At 37.3% G+C, this 7,600-nt stretch overlaps 1 protein-coding gene across 1 annotated transcript in view; it reads right to left on the bottom strand.

Moving 5' to 3' along the window:
- DTX1 (deltex E3 ubiquitin ligase 1) overlaps positions 1-7,600 on the bottom strand; it is a 932,387-nt gene that overhangs the window by 264,488 nt on the left and 660,299 nt on the right. The window lies entirely within an intron of this gene.

The raw sequence follows: 7,600 nt of genomic DNA, 5'->3' as shown, positions 1-7,600 counted from the left end.
AAACAACTAAAGGTCATATAAGATTTTACATGGTTCAGAGTATGAAGGCATTTGTGCTTAAATATTTTCTGGAGGAGAAGTAATGAGTTTTGCCTTGAAGTTGCAAATCAAACCACAAAATTATTTTCCTGGATCTCTGAAATGGTTTGACATTTTCTCACATCTTCAGAGTATCTGTTATTACCTATAAACTACCCTTAAGAGGGATCACGACCTCTAAGGCAAATGAAGAGCTGCATTGTGAATTTTGAAGAATAAAAATAATTCATGCCAAAATGCATACAATAAGAATAAACAACATTTTACTAGAGAACTAAATACTCTTTCTAGGTCTGAAGTTACATTATCTATTTATGTTTTTGATAGCTTGTATACTTATTACTCTGAAGATAAATACAAGCTACAACTACTCTTTTCAGCTGGTGCAGTTCGTCAAGTTCAAAAGGCCATTCTGGCCTGAATTTGACCCTACTTTCAGAAAATTATTTCTTTCCACTGCGTCAAGATATCCTCATGAATAGTTCAGAACAAGACTCTGATGGTCAACCTTAAACTATATACTGTCTAACCAAATAGTAATTGGTCAAAGCAGACATTATAATCTTAAATATGTGCAAACATGTCAGCCCAATCAAAACACTCATGTATTTTGCTATGACATGAGTAGCAGAGGGGTGCAGGATCAATCAATGTTGTTGCCTTACAGTGCTTATCTCTCTCCAGTTTCTTCCAACATTTTAAAACTGTGATATAGCTGAATAAGTTTCCTCTAAACTGTTTACAGTATGCCAGTGTAACCAAGTATATGTGCACATCATATGATAAGCTTGTGTCCTGTTTAGGATTACTTTCACTGCCCCCCCCCACCCAAGAATAGTGGGGCAATCTCTGGCTCCTTCTCGACCCTAAATAGGATTAAGTAGGTTGTAAACAAATTAATTTAAAATAGCAGAAAATATTTATTTGAAAAAAAGCAAATTATTTTTGGATCTCTTTTCATAAGAACACACTGATAATATGATTTAGATATGCTCCGAGTTTGTCATTTGTACAAGTTTACTCTGAACTGAGTGGCATAAAATAGAGCACCCAAATGGCTATATAGGACTACTGGTGGTACCTCCAAATATAGGATTCCATGTCTGTAACTATTAGAAATAACATATTTATCCGAGTAACAAGTTAGAACATTGACCTACAAAATCCATTTGGTTAGTGATTCATAGTATAAGGACACATACACAGCTTTACTTTTATGTAATGTAATTTATATGAGTCTACATTTGGGAAAGGAAAAAAATCATAATTTCGGAAGTGAAACACTTCCCTATAGAAATATATATGATCTTTACTTCTGATGTAAAAAGAGCTTGGTAAATATATATTCGGGACCAGGACTGTATAACCCTGTTCAATTAGAAATCACATACCTTCAACAAAAGAAATTACATAAAATACAAATACAACTTTGTGTGAGTTAAAACCTATGAACCCCTACAGTGGATACTGAAGTATATAAGGTGACACACCAATTTCCCCCTTTAGACTTTATCTCACTAACAATAGGATGGTCAGCTACAAAATGCATCTAATGATACTACTCTTCCCTTAGGAATTTCAGTGTGGTTCCAACTATGAATTTGGCACTGCTATTCTGTTTACTTAAAACACATGAAAAAAATTCTGTAGACATATGGTTTTGATTTTTTTACTGCAATAGTAACTCAGTAGAGATATATTTTGGATAACTGCTGCATTCCACATTCATCCTGTGTTTGCAATTGTTTCCCACCTTTCCTGTAACTAGTCTAGTCCAGATACAGATTTGCTGTATCCAGGACTGTTTGTAAGCTTCTGAGCCCCCCAAGCTTTTCTGTGTTGGAGGGAAGCCTTCTAGCTTATCAGTTGCAGTGGTAAGCACAAGAGTGGTTTCTAGCCCAGAAATTGTAGTTTATTGGCCGTTTGGCAGTTTTTCCATCTCTTTCAACTTTCTGGTTTACAAGCCCGTGTTTGCAATTGTTTCCCACCTTTCCTGTAACTAGTCTAGTCCAGATACAGATTTGCTGTAACCAAGACTGTCTGTAAGCTTCTGAGCCCCCCCAAGCCTTTCTCTGTTGGAGGGAAGCCTTCTAGCTTATCAGTGGGAGTGGTAAGCACTAGGTAGCCTATCTACTACAAGATCCAGGTACAGATTCTTAGTTTTAGCATTTGAACTTGCTTATTCATGCTCAGCACTTGTTCAGAACTTGTTGTTAGCACTAAATAAGCTACAAATTACTACATCACTCAACCTTCCTCTTTACCTAGAGGTAAACAGTTTTTGTACTTACTTTCCTCACTTGCTTATAGAAAAACAGCTCTTATACTCACTTTCCTCCCTTGTCTAAAGGAAAGTAGTTTTTTTATTCAGGCAGGTCCAAGGGTCAGCTCCCAGTCTTCGCTCCTATCTGATGAATCTGGGCATCTTGGGGCAATGTAGCAATTGCCTCATGTACACAGACAACCCTCTCCTCCTACCACCCAACACCACAACCTGTGAGAGATGCACATATCTAGCCAAACTGGAGGTAAAGCTCTCTCCAACCAAGACTGAACTTGACAGTCAAGAGGAGATGGTAAAGACTTGCACCACACCACACTCATCACATAGTTCCACTAAACCTACACCACCAACATCCACACACAGAAATATGGGTTACATCTCCATTCTGCTTTTAAAAATGAGAAAAAAAATGTTCACATATATAGTATCGCAATGGAATGTGCATCTTTGGAAAAGGTACATGTCGTTTGACTGTGTTGAAGCCACATAAACTGTGCACAAATAAATGCAAATAAATGTGATACTTTTCCATATGCTTCCTAAAACATATTACCCCTGACCAGCCACTGTAATAACAGTTTAACACCGGATACACTGACAACAGTGGTCAGTCAATTTCACGGGCAGCCAGGGTCCCCTTTCCCTAAAAAGGATGCAACATTGCGTGCATATCACTGATATTTGGTTGTAACAAAAGTGAAAGAAATAATGGACACAGAAATGTTTATCTTGTTGCTCTCAGACACACCATTATGATTCCTCTGCAAGCCATATTAATGGTAATTTAACACTGATCATGTAACTTTACTTTGGTTTCACACATACCCTCCCTCCAAAGTGAAAGGTACTTTCTGTATATATACTTGATAGCTATGAATAAGGTGAATGGCATAACAGTCACAATAATGCATTTTATCTTGGTGCTCTCAAACACGTAGACTGCCACCTTATGAGCCATACCAATGATTATTTAACAGTGATCATGCAACTGTCCTTTGTGTTCACACATAATCTGGCCACTTTATGTGCACATGTCTTAATTGGATTGTGAAAAATGTGAACAACAATGATTTCAGTGAGATATTTCAGCTTTTTGCTCTTGGACCGATACAGACAAATATTATAATTTCCTTGTACAAAGCCTGCCTCTCTAGAGAAATGCAGCCATCTTCTGAGAGGATTTCTAAACTTGGAATGTGTAAGTAATAATTTCCACAGTACTCAGTTTCATCATGCACCTCTCAGACACATGCACATTCACCCAATAAGCTGTATCAATGATTGTTTCACTGTGATTATGTAGGTTATCTTTGGTTTCATACACTGACTACTCCTTCCACCAAAGCTATTCACTTTTTCTGTACATTTCTGATATCTGATTGTATGTAAAGTAAAAACAAATAATAGCCACAGTAATGTAGCTCCACTTATTGCTCAAACATGTATACAGTTCCAAACAAACCATATCAAATACAAGTTATCAGTGATTATGCAGTTGTTCTTTGCTTTCGCATGTAACCTACCTTCTTCAGGAATACCCACCTTTTATATACTTATCTGATGCTTAATTGTGGTGAAAGTAAACTAAAGTATGGGCAGGGCACTATAATTGAACTTGCTGCTCTCAGACATACACATACATCTACACTTCTCACATTCCCAGCAAGCCAGACAAATGACATTTTATTAATGATTACAGAACTGGCCTTTTTGCTTTCATACACAAACTCCCAGACACATACCAAAAGGCAGGCCCTTTCTGTGTATATCTCTAATACTGGATTGTAAAAGAAAAGTGAAATAAATAATGGCCATAATAATGTATTTTAACTTGTTGCTCTATTCACAGATTTTTAACACTGGTCACTATAATAAATTAAAACAATATTTTATATAGCCACAGCCTTTACTATACATTCCAGAAATGGAACTATCATCTCCCCGGATTCCTATACTAGACTATTAGGCGTTACCATTGATAATAAACTTAGATTTGATATACATATCAATCAGACTATTAAAACTGTTAACAAGAAACTCGGGTCACTTTATCGTATAAAATCATTCCTTACTCCGTGTGCAAAAACCGCCACTGCCCGCTCCCATCTTCTCTCTACCCTCCTGTATGCCTCCCCTATTCTCACGAATCTTAATATATCTGACCTTAATAAACTATCATCCTGTTATAATGTTATAATCATATTGCCAGATTTGCAACTGGGCTGCCTTATAGAACCCATCACTGTAGCAACCTAAAAAACTTGGGTTGGATTGAATTCCCAAACCTTCTCCAGCAAAGCCAACTAATTCTGGCTTTTAAAATTCTGAAACAACCTGACAAAACTCCTGCATTGAGAAAGTTAATTACACCTTACAACAATTCAATAGTTTACGCTCCTCAAATAAGCTACTAGCTCAAACAGTCAAATCCAATAATACAGGGGGTGATGCACTCTTTGTTAATGCCATTGGAAAAAAATGGAACTCCCTCCCCCCCAGTCTCACCATCATTTCCTCCCTAAATCTATTCAAAAAAAGATTAAATCACCATCTCAAGTCACAATGGCTCTGCCAGTGTGCAAGTCCGGATTAACTCTCCCTTAGTCATTGAGCATCTTCTTGTTCAAGTATATCCTTTGAAACCAAGAGGACCTCTCTCTCTTTTTACCCCTCCTCCCCCCTCCCTCTTTGTTATCCTGGTTATAAGTTATCCTTTCATGGTCAGACTAGAAAGAGAAAAAGCATGTTGTAGCCTGTGTCTTTTTTTTACTTAGCGTAGTTCTTTTTTATATACTATATAGTATTTGCTCTTTTTGTGTAAACAACCAAAGGAGATTAAATCTTTTTTTTTTTTTTTGAATATGTACTTTTCAACTGTTAATGTGGAGCTTTTCTCGCCGGGCCTCTGCTGAAAATGGACATGTATCCAGTCGGACCTTCCCGGTCAACAAATGTAAAATAAATAATAAAATAAATATATTTGGTGTCTTACCAGTACTTATTTTAATTACTTGCAAAATCAAATCACCTGCAAAAAAACCCCTCTCCTTTAAGATCCTATAGCATCTGTTTCTATGTATGTCTTTATACAAATGATTAGACATCACCAGCATACCTCCCAACCGTCCCGAATTATCCGTTTTTTGCCGAGTTTTGGGGTCAAAAAATGGGGTGCCATGATTCCCGAGTGGCACCCCTTCATTTCCGATTTTCCTGGCGTATTTTTTTAATTATTTTTTGTCCTGCATGTTGCTGACGTCACCGCGCATGCGCGATGACGTCAGCTCCATCAGCCTGTCGGAATTCAGCACTCGCGTACGTCGTGCATGCATTGCCAGTATGTTTTTGAATGCGCGCGAGCGGGAAGAAAGTAACGAGTCAACGACTGCTTTTCTAAATGGATCTGGCTGCCTGCGAGAAGGACACACTTATAAATGGATTATTATGCGAGCGCCGAGCGGAATGGACAAGTTCAGGTAAGGTGCGCGTGTGTGTGTGATGAGTCAACATGAGCCATGTACTCCCTTTGTCTTTCATTTGTTTTTTGGCTGACCACTTTAGTGTCTTTATTTGCCCCGGAGGGTGCACTAAAAAAGGATCTGGTGGCAGAGAGCAACATTAAGAGAAGCATCAGACAGACCCCCATCCGAAGTTGCAGTGTCACAAGGCAGAACTAACTTGGCAATGTTTTTGCTACGCCCACTCTGTTGTATAGACAAAACAGTTTTTTTAAGGCTGTCCCTCCAGAATAAGCTGCAAAATCCCTTCTAAGCTTACCCTGTTTTCTCTGTATTATAGATGATCTTAAATGATCAGCTTTGGCTGCAATACCAGAATACAATGTACTGTGAGAAAACGGTTTGAACTTTTAATTTTAGCATCAAGTTATTCCGAGTTCTATAACTTCCAATTTCATCTTTAAAATACTTAACCAAAGTTGTCATTAGTGCTAGTCCAGTATTGTTAAATAGGGAAACCGATTCAGTGTAAAGGGGATCCCCTTGTTTAACACCGTTAGGAAATTTAAAAACCCTTAAATCTTGTGGAACAATTGAATGAGCAATATTTTCTTCTAAATAAAGACTCTCATATTGCAAAGAAATGATCTTATTAGTGCAATGCTCCAACTTGTAAATGTAATTTTTGCACATAACAAAGTCACTGTTTGTACTAATAAACTAGCTGCTACTTGCATTGCTTCCACCATTAATGCAAGCAGAAAAGGGGTTTTCCACATCTTTAAGCACTAAATCCAGCAAGCTGAATGATGGTGAAACTCTATTACCATCCAGATTGGAGCTGTTGTTACCTCCAAGAAAGTTAAGAAAGGTTTCTCATGGTGCAAAGGCAGCAAAACCAGAAGCAATGTGGCCTGTCGATGTCTGTAAGCCCACCTGGCTTACAGTCAAATATCCATCAAAAATGGCTCCAGAAACAGCAGAAGCAATCTGTTGAGTGAGAATGGTTAAATCCTTAGCAATTTGGTGTGTGGTGAGATAAAGTAAAGTGTCCTGTGACAGACCCTCTCCAGCCATAACACTAAATGCAGAACAAACCAAGAAGATTGTAGCAGCATTCCAATATCAAAACAAACCTTTAAAACTCTGAATTAAAAATACAGCAATGTCAAGTCATTACAGAACTACCAACTTCCAGAGGTGGTTTTCCCAAAGAGTTCTAACAAGCTCTTTATTTAGATGTGAGATGAATTTGCTAATTATAGGCCTTGGAAGGACTCCTTCCTTATCTGAAGGTTTGTGAGACGTCTATGGGCTGTCTATATAGCATATTACCTCCTGAAGGTTTAACACTTTTGGAATCTAAGTGGTGAGGAAAGCAATCATATTTTATCCTTCGATTTTCTGAGGCACACCAAATATTCTCACATTATTCCTTTTTTCCTAGTTTGCTAGGTTATCTACCTTATCCTGTAGCCAGTTATTTAGTTTTAGCAAAAAAGCATCATGATTTTCTTGCTCCCCCAGTCTTCCTTGTATGACATTTAAACTTTTTTCTAAATAGTCTATATCAACATTTTGTTTTTGGATCATAGAATTTAGAAGTTCAAACTGTTTGTCTTTTTTTCCAGATTATTTTATCATTCACTTCCATATAATACACCTTTTTAAACAAGAAGGAAATGTTATCGAGTTAGTGCAGACAAAACCTGAATTATTTGATTTTTAATGTAGCTGCACATACTGAGAGGTGCAATTACACAGTAACAAACAATGCAAAATAACATTGATGGAAAGAATTTAAAAATACTGTTTCCAC

This window comes from Protopterus annectens, chromosome 4.part0 (assembly GCF_019279795.1).
Source record: "Protopterus annectens isolate FY-2018-M chromosome 4.part0, PAN1.0, whole genome shotgun sequence".
Taxonomy (NCBI): domain Eukaryota; kingdom Metazoa; phylum Chordata; order Ceratodontiformes; family Protopteridae; genus Protopterus; species Protopterus annectens.
The sequence above is the reverse complement of the archived record's forward strand: the minus strand, read 5'-3'. Positions and strand labels throughout refer to the sequence as shown.